General features: G+C 52.5%; 1 protein-coding gene across 5 annotated transcripts in view; it reads left to right on the top strand.

The window, feature by feature from the left end:
- The window catches only part of LOC115277288 (refilin-A), a 237,868-nt gene that overhangs the window by 46,750 nt on the left and 170,417 nt on the right, over positions 1–20,701 (top strand). For 4 of the 5 annotated variants that reach the window (XM_029921336.1, XM_029921339.1, XM_029921338.1 and 1 more), the window contains exon 2: positions 7,872–7,982. The gene's annotated coding sequence lies outside the window, so the exon portion shown is untranslated. Of the gene's footprint in view, positions 1–1,397; positions 1,562–4,655; positions 4,725–7,871; positions 7,983–20,701 lie in introns of those variants that run through there. The other variant, XM_029921337.1, reaches the window with a different exon arrangement.

A 20,701-nucleotide genomic window follows, 5' to 3' on the forward strand; every position in this document is an offset into this window, starting at 1 on the left:
GATTTTATTGTTATTCCCCCCTCCCCACCCCCTAAGAAGTGGATATTGGATTTGGTGATCAATTCCGTTGGCTGTATTCTTATTTATTACTCTTCTTGTGTCATCAATCACATCCTCTTCCTTTCCTTAGTTTAAACATTTTTTTTTAATGTTTATTTTTGAAAGAGAGAGAGAGAGAGAGAACATGAGCGGGGAAGGGGCAGAGAGAGTGGGAGACACAGAATCTGAAGCAGGCTCCAGGCTCTGAGCTGTCAGCACAGAGCCCGATATGGGGCTCGAACCCACAAACTGTGAGGTCATGACCTGAGCCAAAGTCAGACACTCAAATCAACTGAGCCACCCAGGTGCCCTGTCCTTTCCTTATTTTATTGTGTTATGCTTAATTTGCTTAGAATGCTTAATTTTCCATTCTATTTAGTAATAAATATGTTAAGGCTATCAGTTTTCCTCAGGGAAAAAACACTCAATTACAACCATCATAATAAATTTTTTTTAATGTTTTATTTATTTTTGAGAGAGAGTGCAAGCAGAGGAGGGTCAGAGAGAGAAGGAAACACAGAATCTGAAGCAGGCTCCAGGCTCTGAGCTGTCAGCACAGCCCGATGTGGGTTCAAACCCACGAACCATGAGATCATGACCTGAGCCGAAGTTGGCCACTCAACCGACTGAGCCACCCAGGCGCCCCTACAACCAGCATAATAAAAGCGGTGTTAGGCTGTGGTCTCAGGGTTTCAGTCCTGACCACTAGATTTGACTACATCCCATGGATGCTGAAATGAAACACCGTCATGGACACCATTTTCTAGACAGTGTTTATTTGAAGTTGCGTTCACCTCTTGGGTCCAGGAAGTATTCAGAAGAGTTTATTTCATCTTTTTAAATTGTATTTTATCCCCTTTTCATTAATTCTTGTTGGAGAATGTGGCCTGCACAATTTCTGCTTTTAGGAACTGCCACAGTAAAAACAAAACCAAACAAAAACAGTCTTTCCCTGGCGAAGGTTGGAGAAGGCACACTCACTCACACACACCCACCCCTCCAATAAAAAAATACCCAAATTACATGTCTGTTATGTGGGACCTCATAATAGAATTTTAGATCCCTTAAATCAGAATACAAAAATAAGTTTCTCTTTCTTGCTGACCTGAGTTTGCACACTGAAATGTATACCTGTGACACAAACTTGTGTGACTGAGTGAAGGAGGAACTTCGTGGCTTTTTTCACTACTGTCAGAAATCAGTGAAAACATGAAAAGGTAGTAATTCTAGGAGCACCAGCCTACGTCCTTTGACAAAGTGAGATGCTTGAGTTCTGGAATGCTCTGCCCCTACGTCCTTTGACAAAGTGAGATGCTTGAGTTCTGGAATGCTCTGCCCCTAGATGGAGTGGCAGGGTCTTCTGTTCCCGGAGAGGTGGGTCCCCTGAGTGCCAGGGGCTGCGCATCCGGTGGCCGTGAGCAATCCTGGCGGCCAAGGACTCCACGCTGTACTCTTGGGAATGAGACGAAGGTCCGCGTGTGTCCTCGACCTGGAGAAGGAAGGAGGGGCCCCCGGCATGCAGGTGATTTCGCAGGTTTGGACAGAGCTGCTCGGGGCCCCCAGGTCAGTACGGAACGGAGGCCTCCCACCCAGGAAGCCAGTCACAGTGCCAGTGGGCCTGGGTGAGGTTCTATTTGGTTTAGGCAAAGAAATGGGGAATTTCTTGCACATTACAGGTTACAAAGTGATTGATACCTTTAAAAAAATTGTTTATTTTTGAGAAACAAGAGTGTGAGCAGGGGATGGACAGAGAGAGAGGGAGGGAGATACAGACTCTGAAGCAGGCTCCATGCTCTGCGCTGTCAGCACAGAGCCAAATGCGGGGCTTGAACTCATGAACCACGAGATCATGACCTGAGCCAAAGTTGGAGGCTTAGCTGACTGAGCCACCCAAGTGGCCCATGATTGACACCTTTAAACTTCACTTACACTTACTGTATCCCTCAAATCCTTTGTATTATGTATTTACTCGTTTCAACTTGATCTAGCAGGTGTTTGAGGAATTATTTTTCACTCTGATTCTGGTTTGGTTAATTTCTCTGTGGTATTTCTGATTCTGTGCTGTTCATTGTATAACGAATGCCCCTCATTTAGTTTTCAGTTGTGCCCTTTGTGCAGGTAAAATAGCAGTCATCATCTTGTTGCATAGTGTTTTCTTGAGTTCTACGTCAATATAGTTCTTCACGTATATACTAACGTGTGTGTGCGTAGCCTGCCTTTTTCCGGAGGCATGAGCAAATATACGTGTGCTGTGGTGTGACTGATTTGCACTTAGCATACATCTGAGTGGCTGTTCTATATCGACACAGTCCCATGTGCACCTTCTAATGTTTTCATGGCTCCATCTGCTTTAGTGGGCATTTCCAGCTGGCCCCCATGTTTTCTCTTCCTGCTTCTATGCTTTTTGGTGGGTTTTTTTTTTTTTTGAAATGTGTAAATCTTGTATTTAAATTTCAAGTCTTTGGGTTTCATAAGGCAGGTGGTAAAGACTCAAATGAACGTTTTCTCTGATAGCTGGTTATCCTGTGGCCGTTGGTTGAGTCTTGTCTGCACAGACGTGAAACGCCAGCTGGATTACAGGCCAACTTCTCCTATGTATATATTTGGGTCTATTTCTATTCCATTCATACTTTTCGTTACTCTATCTTTATTATACCTTTAACATTTGCAAGCCCAGGGCGCCCGGATGGCTCAGTTGGTTGAGCATCCAACTCTTGATTTCGGCTCAAGTCATGATCCCAGGGCTGTGGGATTAGGCCCTGTGTCGGGCTCTGTGCTGAGTGTGGAGCCCGCTGGAGGTTCATTCTGTCTCTCTGTCTCTCCCCCGCTCCCCCCGCGCCCTCCCTCTGCTTACACGCTCTCTAAAATAAATTAATCAAATAAGTAAAATTAAAAAATATTTTTAAGGCCATTTCCCAGTTCATTACTTTTGTCTAGATTTTGCCCATCTATTCTGGAAATGTTTGCTCAGCGACCCGGAAACCTTGGTGTCATTTTGCGTTAGCCGTGTGCCTTGCAAACAACATAAGATCTTTGTTTTCGGGTTGGACGCTCATTTTGCTTTCAGTGAAGACCCAACCCATTTTTTCCCTTTTGCAGCACATGCTCATTTGTTGGGTGAGTGCTGCTGTTGCCAGTTGAAAACACAAAAAATATGGTTGAATTTTCATTATTTGGCAAGTTCACTGCCCTTTCCTTTGTAATTTAAGTAAAACAAGCTTGAAACTCCTTTCCTCATGGGATGGGAAAGCCCATGATTTAGTATGAGATGGAGGGCGCACATTTCTTTCTTTCTTTTCCTCTCTCATTGTGGTGCATGTATTGTTTCTTAGGTTCAGTGCCAGCGCCGCTGATTTGAGTTCTCCCAGCTCTGCCGTTCGACTTTTATGGACTCTCTTGCCCTGTGTTTTATTTCTAAACCCCAGCGGCTCCTGCTGCGTGCGTGTGTGTACGTGTGCCAATCTGTTACAGTAAATCTCTTTCTTTACATCTGTATATATATCCGTTGGTTGTTTCTCTGGAGAACCCTGGCTGGTGCAGCCTCTAATGTGTTTGGGGCTTGGGCCAGAGTACCAATGCAGACCCGCGTCTGTTGAAGTGGAGACCTACCTCCATACTGAACGTTGGTCGACGAGTGTAAGAGCTATAAATCCAGCCAACAGAGTGTTCCGTAAAATAAGCATGTTCTAGTCTCCTACTGGAAGGCTGCCCAACCTCAGAGCGCTGTGACTCCTGAGTTCCATGTTGGTCGTGGCGGCCCTGGGGGTGGACTGGCCATTCCCTAGCCCACCCCACCTCACCGCTGCCCCTTTATTGGTCCTCAGGCTGAAGTGTCTCTACCCACAGCCGGCTCTTTGGAGAGAGCACTGGAAGAAGAGCCTCATGCAGGCCGTGGCTGTTTGGGAGGGAACCTCCAGGGCAGGGATGTTGGGAGCCTGGCATAGAGGCGGGGCTCTGGGTTGACTCACGCCCTGGCTCCTGCGTGGCTTCAAGAGAGGACCCCTCTTGACCAGGTGCAGACTGACCAGGTACCATCAAAGTTTTGGCAAAACCATTGGTAGGGGCCGCCCAACTGAAATTTCTGCCTCACGTGCATAAACCAAAGTGTATCCAATAGTCATTCTGCGGAGAGAAGGAAATGGAAGCCAAAGCCCTGAACTCCAGTCTTCCATCACCCGCCCTGGGCCTGAGCGAGTCAGCATTTTCAGGTCTTTTTTATGATTCCCACAGTGTTTTGGCTTCACGTGGGCCACGTTGTGTGCCCTTCCCCGTGGTGAGCGGCAGGGGGACGTGCAAATAGCTCTTTCCTGCGTGTTTCTGTCTCGGGTGGGTGCTGATCCGGACCCGGATCCTGGGGCCGCGGGATGCCCGGGACATAGAGATTGCTGTGGGCCCCGCGTGCTCAGTGCCGGAAATCCTGAGGCCGCTCGGGGCCCCGGTGACACGGCCCACGCTCCTCAGCGGCATCGCGGCCCCAACCCGCGTCTCTGCCCTGCTCTTTTCCTCGCGCTCCCCAAGAAAACGCCCAGAGCTGCCTACACGTCCCCCAAAGCTCTCTGCTCCCTCTGGTAATTGCTTCTGCGCACCGACACAGTTCTAATGTTCGGTTTTAATAGGCAGACGATTCTCACACGGAGCAGAGCAGTGGCTTGAACATTCCCCACGAGCGTGGAATAACAAGATAGGTATGTTGCTTTGGAATTAATTCCATTTTATTTGCCTTCATGGTTTCGTTTTGAAGAATATAATTAAATTAGCTCACGTTCCTTCAGCAAAGAGGCAAGTTCCATGGGTGTTTGGGTGAGGGCCAGGGATGTTGGGGAAAGCCACCTGGGGATCATTTGTTCTCCTTTGTAAAGAACAGTAATCTAGACGTGGCTGATTCACTCATGGAGAGTGGAATATTAATCCTCTACGATAGTGTTTATGTTCTCTGTGTAGACCATAAAATAGTGGGAGATGTTTTTCTTTTGTAAAACCTAAACACCCTCCAACACGGAGGCAGAGTTAAATGCCAGAGTTATTTTACATCGGGAAACAAGAGACACTGAACATCAGAAACCTGGCAGTTCTATGTCACGTGGCCAAAGAGGCCGACAGTTAATTCCTTGGTTATTTTGGGGCCAGTAGTTGGAATCACGTCCTTTCCCTTTGGAAGGTGAAGCAGTGGTGTGGCTTGGCAGGCGGGGAGTTGCCCCCTCTAGTGGCCAGCGGGGGTGGTACTGTCCCCCAGGTTCTCTGCGAGAATTCATCCCCGCCCCCAACCTCCTTATAACTTTCTAAACATCTTTCCCCTTAACGAAGATTCGAAGATTCCCCTTAACTGTTCCGATTTTGTAAGCTATCTCTTCTTGTCTATAAAACATTTTTCTTATTCGCCACAGATGTCGTAAAATTCACCATGAGTGTCCCAAGTTTTCTCCTGTCCCTCCGCTTTATGCCTTTCTTCCCTAATTTCAGTGTTGAATCTCATGCTCCAAATGCATTTACTTTGTCTCATATTTTCAAATTCTTTGTTTGTTTTAAGTTCTATTAACTATAGCTAGGCTTTAACTGATCACTCATTCGAAAGATTAAAAAACATGGTTAATTGATTATTCATTCAAAAGATAGAATTAATTTTTTTTGTAAGGGGTAGTCTGATACAAAAAAGCATGACATCAGGTGCCTGGGTGGCTCAGTCGGTTAAGCGTCTGACTTGGGCTCGGATCATGATCTTGCGGTTCACGAGTTCGAGCCCCGTGTCAGGCTCTGTGCTGACAGCTCAGAGCCTGGAGTCTGCTTCTGATTCTGTCTCCCTCTCTCTCTGTCCCTGCCTCTGCCTCTTATGCTCTCTGTCTTTCTCAGAAATAAATAAGCATTTAAAAAAAGACTGCTAGTAAGGAATGGCGGTGAGCAGCACAGGAGTGCGGACTGTAGCCTACAGACCCGTGTGGTTACTGTTACTCAGCTTACAAGTGGTTACAAAGTCCCTTCTGCCTCCTTTTCTCCCTCTGAGGCAACTAGTGGTGGAACTTGTAGACGACACTTGTATTTTAGAATCTGAGATCTCCATCTTAACTTACTGATTGTAACGGTCACAGCAATTCAGAGGGGAACAGATACCGTCTCTCTGTTTTACACGCAGGGTGCTGAAAAGAGCGTCCAGTGACATGCAGAAGTGAGGGGGCAAAGCTCACCCCAAACCCACGTGTCTTCAAATTACTAGGTGATCCAGCGACCCTGCTTCTGAGTAAATGCCCCAAAGGACTGAAAGCAGATATCAGCACCCTGTTCATGGCATTGGCCAACAAGTAGCCGAAAGGTGGAGACACCCCAGGTGTCCCTCCATGGATGAAGGCATAAGCAGAAGTGTGGTCTGTCTGCGTGCTGGGATGTCACTCAGCCTTACAAAGGGCGGGACTTCCGGCACTCATCCACGCAGGGTGGTAGGCTGTCACAAAAGGGCAAATACCTATCCTTTCACTTATACTGGGGACCCAAAGTAGTCACGGTCCTAGATCCAGAACAGAGGTGTGGCTGGCAGGGTCTGAGGGAAGAGGGGGAAGGGGGAGTTAGTGTTTAAAGGGCCAGGGTTTGTTTGGGAAGAAAACAGGTTCTGGAGATGGGTGGTGGTGGAGGCTGTGCAGCACTGTGGGTGTACTTAATGCCCCTGAACTGTATGCTTTGCAGTGGCTAAAATGGCAAAGTTTACGTTATACATATTTAACCACATTGGAAAGAAAGTGACAAGAAAGGAAGGGGCATCTTGGAAAAATATTTAGGGGAAAAAAGCATCACAGTAGGAGTAGATTTTGAAGGCATCTTGCCTGTCGTTCATTCCAGCCCCCTAGACACCAGCTGTGTGATTTTGAGCAGGTTGCTTGCCCTCTCTGTGCCCAGATTCCTCACCTGCAAAATGGGAATGCTACTGTACTTATTGATTATGGTTATTGTGATGCTGAAAGGAGATGACATGGGTCAGTGCTCAGTAGAGGGCCTCGCACAGAATAATTACTGGCCGTCAGGTCAGAGAGGGTAACCGCCACGGACTCACTCACTTCTAGTAAACAGCGAGCGCTTCCTGCCAGAAGCGCGCCCGCCTGTCTCCAGGGCCAGCCTTCCGCACCGTCAGTCTGCGCACAAGCCACACAGCTTGTTATTGGTTTAACTCACCCGACGGCCGAGTGCTGCAGCCTTTGGGAGGAAACCACTGCACGTAAAGATGATCAGAAAATTCAGTTAACAAATTTCAAGGTGTCAGAACACTGCCGATGTTTGACTTCCTGTCGACGCAGTGGGAGGGTGGGAGTATATGACTTACAAATATGAATGTTTTAAAGTACCATGTAGAGAAGGCAGCACCCGATACCCTGATTCTGAAGCCACTGCTCTGTCAGTTAGAGTTACATCCTTCCTCTTGACGACCAGCCAAGTAGGTGAACTTTCATTCTCACTGAGTGTCTACCTAAGCGAAAGCCGCCTCCTCAGGGGCTGAAAATGCAGAGAATAGTGCCAGACACGCCGCTTGCTGCGGGAGTGAGACTTCTAAACCTAGAATCCTAGCATCGTGTCATGAGGACACCCAGTGTATGGGCGTGAGTAAGCCTGCCCAGGGCCCTGGGGGGAGGGCTTTCGGGGATGCATAGGAGTTCGCCAGCGCGCAGGCTCCCGGGTACGGTGAGAAAGCACACCCCCAGCAGAGGACGTGACACACACCGGCGGTTCTCGAAATTCCGTGTGGCTTCAGAAGCATCCAGAAGGGTTATGAACACACAGATCACGGATCCCCACCCTGCATTTCTGATTCGGTGCATGCGGGGTGGGGCCTGAGAATCTTTGTCTCTGTCAAGTCCCCAGGGGATGCTGAGGCGGATGCCGTTGCCCTAGGGAGCACGCTCTGGGAGCTGCGGATTTACCCGGAGGCCTGGAGCATGAAGTCGCCGCGTGTGCTTGGGGGAACCGTAAGTAACGCAGTGTCGCTGGGGGCTGGAGTGTCTGCACGGTGTGGTTAGAGAGCTGGGAGGGTGCTCAGTGCACGGAGCTGAGGGCGAGGGGGCGAGCACCGCTGTGACCCCGGCGGCCGCGGGCACCGTCCCAGGGCGCAGGCGCCATCCAGCCCACTTTACAGGCGAGGCAAGTGTGCAGCACGGGTGATTGGAGAGAGAGAGATGCAGGAGGCAGGGCACCCCAGACTCTGGGGCTGAGAGGGTACAGGTGAGCAACACTGGGATTTTAAATTTGGGGACAGATCCTGGGTGACACCGATCCACAGGACAGGGAGGTCCGGGGAGGCGGGTTTGTAAGTGTTTCATCCGCACCGTGGGAGCAGATAAACGCCCTGTTTCCCCCAGTTAAGACTCCTGTCTTGGGGCGCCTGGGGGGCTCAGTCGGTTAAGCGTCCGACTTCGGCTCAGGTCATGATCTCGCGGTTCTCGAGTTCGAGCCCCGTGGCGGGCTGCGCTGACCGCTCAGAACCTGGAGCCTGCCTCAGGTTCTGTCTCCCTCTCCGCCCCGCCCCTGCTTGTACTGTCTCTCTCTCTCTCTCTCTCTCTCTCTCTCTCTCTCTCTCAAAATTAAATAAACATTAAAAAAATTTTTAGAAGACTCATTTCTCCCTCTCTGCTAAAATTGGCCACTCTTGTTGGCAACGATGTAATGCCGGCTGTGGTCACAAGGGGGCACTTGTTTGCTTTGCACGATTTAAATTTGTCAGGCTCCACAGAGGTCAGAATACAAGGTTCTTCCAGAAAATACATCTTCTTTTGAGATTTCCCCTCACTGTTTTCCATTCTGTTGAGTTTAACGGTGACATGTGTTCAGTGGTCACTGGATATCCACCGAATGAACACCCCCCATGTCTAATCCACCGTGAGTGGCAAAGAAGTGACATGTTTTCCTGGCCTGTAGCTCTCATGACCTAGTTAGCTGGGAGGCTAATGCGGCCACAGCACATCTTGCTTGAAGCCAGAGGAACGGTGTAGACACACAAGGGTGTGAGCCAGCCCTGGGACATTCCAGAACGACGCAAGTGGCCGGAAGGTACTGGAACACAGGAGCTGTTTAAAAGGGAGGCCGAGGGGATGCAGTGGCCCAGAAGTGGGAAGCTCAGAACTCCGCCATTACTGTGGACGCCATGGGGGACTTCCTGGAGGGGGAAGACTGGAGCCGGGGGAGGAGGGCGGGAGTCTGGCTGGTCCTGCTGGAGGGGACTGCGTCTGTGCTGGGGTGACATCGGAATGAACTGCTTGCCATGGAGTAAATGAGGCCCCCTGGGAGGGCAGAGAAAGAAGGCATGTTCCAGAATGCTCTCAGAACACCTTAGTTTGAATAACGGTTTTTAAAGTCATTCTGTTCACATTCCTCTCCTCAGACACTTTCACGTGCGCTCAGTGGGGAGATGGTTTGCAGGTTACAGAATAGATTATGCGGGGTGCCTGGCTGGCTCTGTCAGTGGAGCCTGTGACTTGATATCAGGGTTGTGAGTTCGAGCCCCACGTTCGGCAGCGAGGCTAAAAAAAATAATAAGAAAAAAAAGGAATAAATTGTTCTGATGCTTGTTAAAATGGCAAGGAGGACTTCGTTCAGGACTCTGGATAGGTGTCAGGACTATCACAGTGGGGTAGGAGGGCGGGGTGGGGCGTGCGGGTGACCAACCAGGCGGCCCGGAACAGCAGGGACAGCCCGGGACCTGCAGTCAGCAGTGAGGAGGGAGGGCCAGGGGGCAGAGAACTGAGGGAAGATGGCGGGGAAGGGTTTGTGCTGAGCGGACGGGCCTCACAGGGCTTGCTGAAGGCAGGACGGGGTGGCGGGGCGTCGGGGTGCGGGGTCCTCGGCAAACCCACTCCCGCACTGCGGTGGCCGCTGGCCGAGAAGGCTCCCGGGGGCCCCACGCAAGTGTGGGACAGAAGCTCTTTTCTAACTTCGAATTTCAGTGCGCAGAGTGGGCCGTATTCAGATTGTTTACATGGAAGCATGCTTGTGGTGAAATGGATACATGAAACCTTAAATATTTTTATACAAATGACGAAGCTTTGTTGAAATTATAAGTCAGTGGGGAAAGTTTGTTTGATTTACAATAAGTGAAGTTGCAGAGAAATGACTTTGGTGTTCTCTTGTTTTTACCTTCGCTGAAAGAGATGGCGTTAGTGGGTCAAAATAGATTTCTAAAATCTGATGAAAAGATGAAGTGCTTTTGGTCCATTGAAATAACATGATATCTTTGGTCACAGCCAGGTTCCCAGTTAATAGGCTGATTGTTTACATGCACATACTGATTTACATAAACATTGAGCCTTCAACTTGTATTTAAAACAATTTTTTTAATGTTTATTTATTTTTGAGAGAGAGAGAGAGAGAGTGTGTGTGAGCAGGGGAGGGGCGGAGAGAGAAGGAGACGCAGAATCCGAAGCAGCTCCAGGATCTGAGCTGTCAGCACAGAGTCCAACACGGGGCTCGAACTCATGAGCCATGAGATCGTGACCTGAGCTGAAGTCAGATGCTCAACTGACTGAGCCACCCACGCGCCCCCAACTTGTATTTTCATAAATTAATGTTTATGCTTTTATAATTTATATTTTCTATTTATATATTTATAACATTGATGTTTTTATAAATGTCTATTTTTCTTCTTTTCCCATTCTTCCCCTTAAACTCCCCTTTCATTACCAAGGAGCAGTTAAGTACATGGGATCTGAATTCGAACCCAGCATCCTCCCCTTGTAATGCAGAGCCTTCAGTTTGTCCCGTGACAGAAACAGGCTAATCAGGGCCTAGCCTCACAGGGTCTGGTGAGCAGAGGCCCAGTGCCCACTGGTCACCACCCCACTTCTGGCTGACACTGTCTTTCGTGTCAGATAGAATTCCAGCCTCATTTTCCCAACTTGCCCGTGATGTTCTGCCATGAAGTTCCATGAAGTCCCTAAACTTCTTGTATTATGTGGTTAAGAATGAGGGGTGCTTGGGGGGCTCAGTCGGTTAAGCTTCCAAGTCTTGATTTAAGCTCAGGTCATGATCTCGTGGTTTGTGAGTTCGAGCCCTACCTCGGGCTCCGTGCTGACAGCTCAGAGCCTGGAGCCTGCTTCGGATTCTGTGTCTCCCTCTCTCTTCCCCCACCCCTGCTCATGCTCTCTCTCAAATACGAATAAACTTTAAAAAAAGTAATGGAGACTTCTTTTTTAGTGCTGGTTTTCCCCTGCTAGCTGTATCCAACATAATACAGATCATGACTGTAGAGAACTATTGTTCTATGAAGTATTGATACCTTTTTCCTGATACAGTTCTTTATAAACACATTTAACTTTAATCAATTCAAGGGCAAGAGTTGCTGGTTGAAACCTTGAGGGCTGAGGGGGCAATGCAATTGGATGTGGGGTTTCAAGGCGGAAGCAAGCTGCAGATTCGGCCTGGGTCCCCGCCCGTGACCCTCTGGTGATGAGTGAACAGTCTTCTGTCCAACGGGCGGCGTGTTCCTATCAGAGGGACACGCCCCCGGGGCATGATGTCCACGCTCACGGCAGAGCGGCAGTGGTGACACGCGTGTGTGGGGGCGCTCCCGGCGGCCCCGCCCACCGAGCGTCTGTGATGCCGGCCGCTCTGCTGGCTTCCGTTTCCGGTCTCCATTTTTTCCTCTGTGATTCCTAAGGGCGTTCCTGGCTGCGTGTTTGATGCCTCCTTCCGTTGTAATTTTGTGAACAGCTTCTACACGTGCGGCCATCTTCTTAAAACTTTTCATGGTTGGATGAAGTCAATAAATGTTTGAAGACATAGACAATTCTTTTTTTACGTTTTTGTTTTAATTCCAGGTTGTTCACATACAGCGTATTAGTCGTTTCAGGCATTCGGTATCGTGATTCAACGCATTCCTCACCCTGTGCTCGTCACAAGAGCCCTCCTGAATGCCATCCCCAAGTTCCCCCCGTCCCCACCCACCTCTCCTCTGGAAATCACCACCGGGCTCTCTGTAGTTAGGAATCTGTTTCTTGGTTTGTTCCTCTTTCTCTCTTTTTCTTTGCTTGTTTGTTCTGTTTCTTAAATTCCACATCGGAGTGAAATCGTACTGTGTTTGTCTTTTGTAGATCGGCTTATTCCTTATTCGCTCCGTGTCATACTCTCTAGCTCCACCAGTGTTATTGCAAATGGCATGATTTCACTCTTTTTTATGGCTCAGTAATATTCCATTGTGTATATATACCACCTCTTCTTTATCCATTCACCTATCAGTGTGGGCTGCTTCCATAATTTGGCTGCTGTTGTTAATGCTGTGGTAAACATCAGGGTGCACGAATGAGTGTTGTTGTATTTTGGGGTGAATACCCAAAAGTGCGATTTCTGGATTGTAGGGTGATGGACATCGATAATTCTTGAACACACTTTAATGTATGGGGTTAAAGTCAAAATAAATGACATACATGATAAATTAGATGTTGCAGAAATTCTAACCTTGATTTAAAAGAAGCGTAGATAAGTAAACCCTCAGAAATGCAGATGGTTTCAACAACAGTCATTTACTGCCCGTTGCTGTCAACCCTGCCGAATTCGTGGCCAGCATCACCGGCCACTTGCCTTCGTGGGCACGTGGAAACTGTGTCCAGTGAAAAGGCAGGGAAACACTCCAGGGCGGCCTTTCAGAGGACTAATACGTGTCACCCTCTGGGCTGTAAGCGGTGTGTCTCCTAACTGTGCTGTTTATTCTCCGGGCCATGGTGCAGGGACCCAGCTGCATGAAAAATGCATGTCCCTGTCCCTGCGTCAACACCCTTGGCATGACAGAATAAAAAGGCCCTTGAAGGTCAGGACTTCGTTCACCTCGAAGTTCGTAGCCAACCTCCCAGCGATCCCGATGGCGGCCCAGATGCGTCGTCCAGAGCTCAGCCTGGCTCCCCTGGCCCTCTGACCCCTGGTCTTGCGGCCCCACAGGCCTGAAGGCCGGCCCGAGGGCTTTATTCCCCAGCGTGAGGTTCGCACAGTGAAACTGCAGACCAAAGATGGCAACCAGGCAGACTGGGGTTCTCCGCCCAGCCCTGCTCACATTTGGGGCTGTGTTGTGCTTTGTCCTCGGCTGCCCCGGGCACCGAAGGCTGTTTGGCAGCGTCTCGGGGCTGTGCCCACCCGATCACCCACCACACAGCAGGGCAGGGCTGCCCCTGCTTGAGCCGCGCGCGGCTCCGAGGCGGGGCTAGGACGCACTCCTCACGGGGGAGCGGACAGATCGCAAGGTGCATGGCTCTTGGAAGAGCTGCTGTAACAAGCCCTGACTTCTCCGTGTCTTTGCTGCCAGCTCTTCACTGGGGGCCCGGCCAGGCTGGTCAGACACATGGCTCGGTTGCTGTGGGCGACGGACCCAGATTTCCTGATGCACAAGAACAGGAAAGGGACCAGCTCTCCCGTGTCCCCGACTCGTGCTTTTATCGTAGACACCCCAGCCCCCGGTGACAGTTACAGGTTAGGAGGAGAGCAGAGTTAATCCCACCGGGATTTGAAGCCAGCGCTGCTGTAGGCTCTGTGGAAAAGGGACAAAAATCCCTGCTCTCCGCAGAGCTCGTCACCGGCAAGGACGAGCGTGGTGTCAACGTGGAATGTTCTAAAATGGTGCTCTGCGGTTCTCAGAGTGCCGCCCGCGCCCCCTGCCCTGCTTGCATCCCTGCCCCCTTTCATCCCCTCTGCTCGACCTCGCGCCCTGCGTCCTCAGAGCAGGGGACACGTAGGTCCCGCAGAGTTCTGTGCCTGGGGAGCGCTGTGGGTGCAGGTTGGGTCCTGGGGACCTGAGGCCACAGGCCGGCCTCTGCTCGTAACCCCCCCCCCCGCCCCCCGGGATCGGAAGCTGTGTCTGGGCTTGAATGGGAGGCAAAGTGGATTAACTCTGTGGACTCAACACCTGGGCGAGGACGGAACGGGGAGGGGGGGTGGTCTCAGGGACGCTTCGTCAGGGTGTCCTTTCCTCCCCCGGGAGCAGGGCCTGTCTCCTGGGCCCCTTCGCTGCAGGGTGGAGGAGGACAGGCCGCACGCGGCTGGATTTGGTTTGTGCCTTTGTGAGTTTATGTCGTACGCATGGCAGTGACGCGGCTTCCTGGTGGAGCTCGAGTTTCTGGTAAGCGAAGGCGCGGGGATAAGTGCCCCTTCACGGTCACCCCTCCTCCCAGCCCGTGGCACCTGGGCTCCCAGGGAAGCCGGCCGGGCCCAGGCAGGGGAGGGGCGTGTTCCCGGAGAAGCGGCGTGTGCAGGGGTGTCCGTTTCCCGGAGCAGCAGGCTTCAGACTGACCGGGGGCCAGACAGGCTGGAAGGGAGCAGAAGGAGACCATGCCGTCTCCTGTGACATCGTTGGGACAGTTTAATTTTTAATGTCTTTATAGGGCACATGATATATACTCCTCCAGCCCTTATGTTGTGTATGTACACACAGACACAGATACACACACAGACACACACACAGAGCGACGGTGAGGTGCGTGCTCCGCCCCCCGCCCCTCGCTGTTAGGAAAGCCCTTGTCCCGCCGCAGGAGGACAGTGGCCTGGCAGCCCCCAACTGTGACATGTGCCCTCAGGCTCCATCCCAGCCTTGGCGCAGGGGCGGCCCCCAGCCCGTGATGAGCGCAGCGGGACCCGGGGCCCGGCATGGGACGCCAGGGCGGAGGGGCCTCCCGTCTGCAAAGGCGTCTGCGCCCTGGCATCACCCGCAGCAAACCACTTGCCTCCTGATTCCCTCTCGGACCCACGTCCTGCAGGCTCCGGAGGACACGCCTCGAATCAGTTCCCCTCGCAGGGACGCGGCGTCGGAGCAGAGGGAGGCCCTGAAGCTGCCTGGGCGGGGGGGGGGGGGGGGGGGGGGGGGGGGGGGGGGGGGGGGGGGGGGGGGGGGGGGGGGGGGGGGGGGGGGGGGGGGGTGCAGCCTCATCCATGCTCCTGCTCCCACGCGGGGAGACTGAGAGCTGAGAGATGGCTCGGACTTGGCATTTTACGGGCTGGGAGGCAGGGAGCCCACCTTGGGGTTCAGGCGTGGAGGTTAGGGAACCCGAGACTAGAGGGGCTGGTTTCCAAAATGGAAATTATTAATTTTTTATTGACCGGGGCCTCCAAAAGGATGTCAGTAGGCAGAGGAAAAGGCCTCTGTCTGTCCGTTCCCCACTGGTGGCCCCGTGCATCCCCCCACCCCCACCCCCGCTTCGCTTTGCGTGAGCGACAGTGAAGGGGAAAGCCCTGGGCAAAGACCCGGGTCTACTCCGTTTGCAAACATGGGGGGGCAGCAGCCCCAGAGGAAAGCTTTTCGGAATAAGTGTCCTCCCCACTCACACCTGCATTGCTTTTCCTTTTACAAATCTCTGCTCTCCATCCTCTGTTTAAGTTCTTGTGAGTCCGAGGGTCAGGAGAGCCAGGCCTGCGTTCTCGTCCTTTCTGGCTCCCCCGCCCCCCTCCCGGCGCTGGTAATGCAGACATTTCATGTGGTTTCTGACCCTTCTGTGCGGCACGAGCCCTTGGCCTCACCCCTCTCGTCCGTGACAGCGACAGACCGAGTTCTCCGAAGAGCCAGGAGGTCAGGTGAGCATGATTCCGTCGTCCCCGGGACGCTGGTCTAGGTCTCCCCAGAGAACTCCATGAGCTCTGATGGCCGACACCTTGCTGGAGCCTGGACCCAGTCCCCACGGTCACCTCACTTACGGCCATTCTTTCTTCCTCTTTGCCCGTCCCCAAACCCCAAGTTTTGGGAGGGTGGCTGGTGCCCAGCCCCAAGAGGAATCATAAGCGGGGAAAGACCCCAGCTGGGGGTCCTACAGTTGAACACAATTTTGACTGTCTGTCGGGAGAGAGCATCCGGTCCCCTGGGTCAAGGGCTCGGTCCCACAGACTGCCTCCCAGCCCCTTCAGGTGCCAGTCACAAGTCCAGAGGTGAGCCCGCTGGTTACGGCCTGGCGATTCCAGTGATGCCCTCCTTGGGGTTGAGTAATTGGCTAGATCAGGCTCAAAGATCTCACAGGAACATGCTTCTTACTAGATTCCTGGCTTACTCCAGAGGACATAATTCAGGAACCTCACAGGGCAAGGTGCGGGGAAGGGCGCTGGGCGTCCATGCTCTCCAGGCACCCTCTCTCCCTGCACGGCCACGTGCTCACCAACCCGGGGACTCCCCCAGCCCCCGCACCGACCTTCCGGGTTTTTCTGGAGGCTTTATCACAGAGGCGTGATTGTTTCCGTTGATTCCACCTGCGTGCGGCCCCTCTCCCCTCCTGGAAGTTCCAACTTCCAATCACTGGGTTCCTGCCCTGGTAACCTGCCCCTCCTCTGGTGCTTTCCAAGATCGCTCGTTAACATAACAAAAGACACGTTTAGGGCTCTCAGCACTTAGGGCATTCCGAGGGCTTCAGGAGCTGGGTGCCAGGACAGGGATGAACCAAGTTTGTGCCGGTGGAAAGCTAAATCCCAGCCCTGCACTAACAGGATGGGTAGAGACTTTGGCGTATAATTGGCCTCCGGTGGATTAAGGTTCTTTTCAAGTGAGAAAATATTTGCCAACCTTACTGGGGGCGTGAGAGGAGACATGAGGATGGAGGGAAGCTAGAGGGGACAGCAGGGGTGGCCTCCCAGTGTCAGAGGGGTCCCACAGCCACCCCACCGCCCTGAGGCGCACCTGCGTCGTGATGTAAGTATTGACTCCTGGTCACAAAGCCCACTTCACGTCAGAAATCCCCTCCCCTGTCTCTGGTTGGAAGCCGTCTCACAAATTGGATCCTGCAGTCCTGCCTTTCGGTCGAGAATCCTTACTGGGAGATCTGAAATAACACAGAAGAGAGAACGCCGGGGCGCCGCTTCCAGAAGAGTCCTGTAAACTATTGATTGGTCCCTCCGAGCCCTAAAAGCCATGTCCCCGGGCCCAGGAAGGAGGTCCGAGGGGAGACAAGCCTTTGCTTCGAGGGGCAAGGAGGGGCGAGCTTCCTGGGAAGAGCCCAGGGAGTAAGAAGACCCGTCTTTCAGAAAACCAGGCAGGTGACAGAGCGAGGACAGGAGCGAAGCCCCGCCTCCTTGGCTGACCCAGGAGGTCGGGAAAATGCCCCCGTGCCAGTCGGTGGGGAGGGAAGCAGATCCGTCCACATTCTTCCTCATCCTGCTGCCTCTGTGCCCGGTTCCCGTGGAAACAGCTGTTTCTTCCAGCCTCTCAGGGTTGGGCTCAGACCAGGACAAGGCTGGTGACATTACGTCGCGAGGGGGCAGCCGAGTACAACGTACGGGAAACGCAGGCCCCCGACGTCCACATGCCCAAGAGCGGTGTTACCCACTTCTGAGGAGTCCCTCTTCTGTCTCTGGGCCGCAGAGCGTTCCTGTAACACACCGGGCCGTTTCACCACCCGTTTTTCCACTCGCCGGGAGTAGAGAGCGGAAAGATAGAATGGGCTGTGGAAAGGAGCGGAGCGGAGGTATAACTGTCAAATGATGGGTTCTACAGGCACATGGAAGTCTCCCCCCTCTACAAACCGCTGTGATAATTTTTAGACCTAGAGATGGTCTCTGGTGGCCCTAGAGTGAGGGGGGAGGGGACGGAGGAAGGACAGCCCGCTGCTGCTCTGCGGTTCCGACCAGCGGGGTGTGCGCCTTCCTCTGTTCAGCAAGTAAATGTATTCACCCCCTGGCGAGTGTGACCTGCAGCAGAGGCCGGGAGGGATGCTGTGGTGACATCGCCACAGTCGGTGCCCTCGAGAGGTCTGCGTCTGGTGGGTGGGTGGTGACAGGTTCACCAGAGGCTGCGGCTGGTGGTCCAGACGGCCACGGTCACCCCTTGGCCTCTGTGCTCACACCTTCTGCAGGTTCACTCCTTCTGCGGGGAGCGCTTGGTACCAGGAAGGCAGACCCCGAGCGTGGGGCGGGGGGATGGCAGTCCGGGGAGGCGGTGGGGCGTCAGGACACACAGCGGGACCGCAGACATTCTGGAGCAGTGACATGGGTTGCCACATTGGTGTGTAGAGGGTGCTGATTGTGTCGTTTGGGCTTAAGCCTGCTGTTCTGCGAGTGCCGGGCGATTTCTTGCCCCGGAGCCTCCAGACGTCCCAAGTGCGCCACCTCCCCTAAGTTCACTGGGAGAAAAGTCCAGGATTTACCAGGGAAACAGTGGGCAGACCGAGGGAGGGAACAGCAGACATGATGGTAAAATGAGCGGGTAAAGAGGTGGAGGAGGTAGGATCCGTGCACCTGACCAGCCAGCTCTGAGGACTTCGGGAACCTGGCAAAACGATGCTGAACTGGATTAGGAAGGAAAAATCGGCAAGTGACTGGGAATTTTTTTTAATATGTATTTATTTTTGAGAGACAGAGAGAGACAGAGCATGAGCAGGGGAGGGGCAGAGAGAGGGGGACACACAAAATCGGAAGCAGGGTCCAGGCTCCTAGCTGTCAGCACAGAGCCTGATGCGGGGCTGGAACCCACGAGCGGGGAGGTCATGACCTGAGCCAAAGTCAGACGTTCAACCGACTGAGCCCCCCAGGCGCCCCAGTGACTGGGAATTTTTGATGAGAAGGGCGAGGAATCGGGGAGACCTATCCTGTCAAACGACGAACATAACAGAAAGCCAGAATAATGAGAGAGAATGGCATTAAATCAAGAATAAACCAGCAGATTAAAGGACAGAACAGAGACTTCAAAAATATATCACTTGATATGTTTAATTGCATTAACATAGGAGGCATAGCTTGGTTAATAAATAGTTAATAAATCATTTGGGGGACAATTGACCCTTTAAAAAAATCAGTCAAGAATCTCACTTCATCCTGTATCCCAAACACATTTTAGTTGCAGGAAGGAAATACACACACGAGTAAGACCATGGCTGCGCCAGAAGAGCACACGGGTGACGGCGTGTAGGCGCTCTCTGGGCAGGTTCTTTCTTTCCAAATTTAAAACCACAGAAGAAAAATCCCTAAGGAAAGAAATTAATAAATTGACCACTTACAAATATTAATTTCCATATATGTACATACATATTTTTTCCTATAGAAAAAAGAGCCAAAAATGAACTATGAAGATATCTGTCCAAATATATCAGTGTCATGTCAGGATGCACAGAATACGCACGCTACCCGGTAAGAGTAAGACGAGGGCCTCACAGAAAAATGAGCGAAGACCACAGGCAGACAACTCAGGGAAGAGAAAATGTGATCAGACAGCAAACAAGCGCACATGAAACACCGGACAGATTGCCAGCCTCAGCAGGAATCAAAGAAAGGCACGTGGTCAGAGGGAGGCAAGATGTTCTGACCGGATAAGGGAGAAGGATTGGGAGCATGCCCCTTGGCCTCTGTGCTCGCACCTTCTGCAGGTTCACTCCTTCTGCGGGGAGCGCTTGGTACCAGAGACGGACCCTCTTTGGTCCAGGAGTTCACGTTCAGAAATCTGTCTGGTGGGTCACTCTTAGCTCTTTCTCCTAAGGAGCTACTTAGAGATGTGGCCCATGATCCGGGTTGTCAGGACGTTCTTAATGTCGACAGTTTGGGAGCAGATAAAATGTCTAACGCCTGGGATTGATCAGATACACCGGGGCCGCTCAAGAATAGAACAGGATGTGGCACATGAATAAAAATCGTATTTTTAAAGAAAATCTCTCCCAGGGGCTGCCGAGCAGTAAAGGGCAGGGAGCGTGGAGTGCTACACTCTGAATGGAGACACAGGTCAGGAGGGGTCGTTTCCCCAAATATGGCCTCGAGTCAGTCTCCATCCGGCTTTCCGGAGGTAACCAGCGTGGTCACGTTTTCGTCACCCTTCCAGGGACAGTCTCAGCCAGACTGTCAGCTCGATGAGAAATCTGGGTCAAGAGACGGGAGTGCCGCATCGAGAAGGTCTGCGGATGTCCTCCGCAGCACGGGAGAGGCTGAAGACGGCGGGCTCCTCCATGGCGGTCCACCCGGGAGACGGGAGAGGATAGTGTTGCACTTGCTACTTTTCGGTGGCCGGGGGGAGGGCGGGGGCACCGTGCAGAGGACGTTCCCCGCGCGGAGGCGGACGCCAGGTGGTGTTACAAGGTCAGCATGGGAGTCGCTGCCCACAGGGTAGGGCATCCGTGTAGAACCTGACACACTTACTCCCCAGCAATAGGAAGGAGACATCGCTGCCTGCAACAGCCTGGCCAGCGGGCGGGAGAAGGTGCCGGGTTTACCGGCCGTGTGATTCCACTTGCAGAGCACGACTGAAACACTGAAATTACAGAAACGGCGAAGAGGCCAGCGGTGGCCCGGAGGGGAAGGGCGGAGGGGCGGAGGGTGGGAGGCAGGCCGGCAGGGCAGGGGTCCTGGGGCCTGGGAAAGGGGCTGCGTGTCGACTGTGCCAAAGCCAGTGACCTGGTCGTGATAGTCTCCTACCGCTTCGCCAGATGTTACCGTCGGGACAGCCGGATGGGCTGGTGAAATCTCTGCGTTAGTTCTAAAGCACGCGAAGCTACAGTTATCTCAAAATAGAAAGCGTCACCGAAACGTTTAGAGGTCGAGATCAAGGCAAGTTCTTAAACCGGTTTTGAAACTGGAAGCTGACGTATTGGTTAATTCCTCACCGCGAGGCCGTCTCCTTCCCTCGGCACACATTTTCCCGAGGGCTGGGTCCTCCATCCTGTAAACGCCTGTGGCCCTCGGGAAGAGTGTGCCTGTCGGGGTTTTCCGTTGGCCGGGCTGCCAGGAGCCCCTGTGTCCTGGGGACCGAGACGCCTGTGCACAG

Source organism: Suricata suricatta, chromosome 14, assembly GCF_006229205.1.
Source record: "Suricata suricatta isolate VVHF042 chromosome 14, meerkat_22Aug2017_6uvM2_HiC, whole genome shotgun sequence".
In the NCBI taxonomy this organism is placed as follows: Eukaryota; Metazoa; Chordata; class Mammalia; order Carnivora; family Herpestidae; genus Suricata; species Suricata suricatta.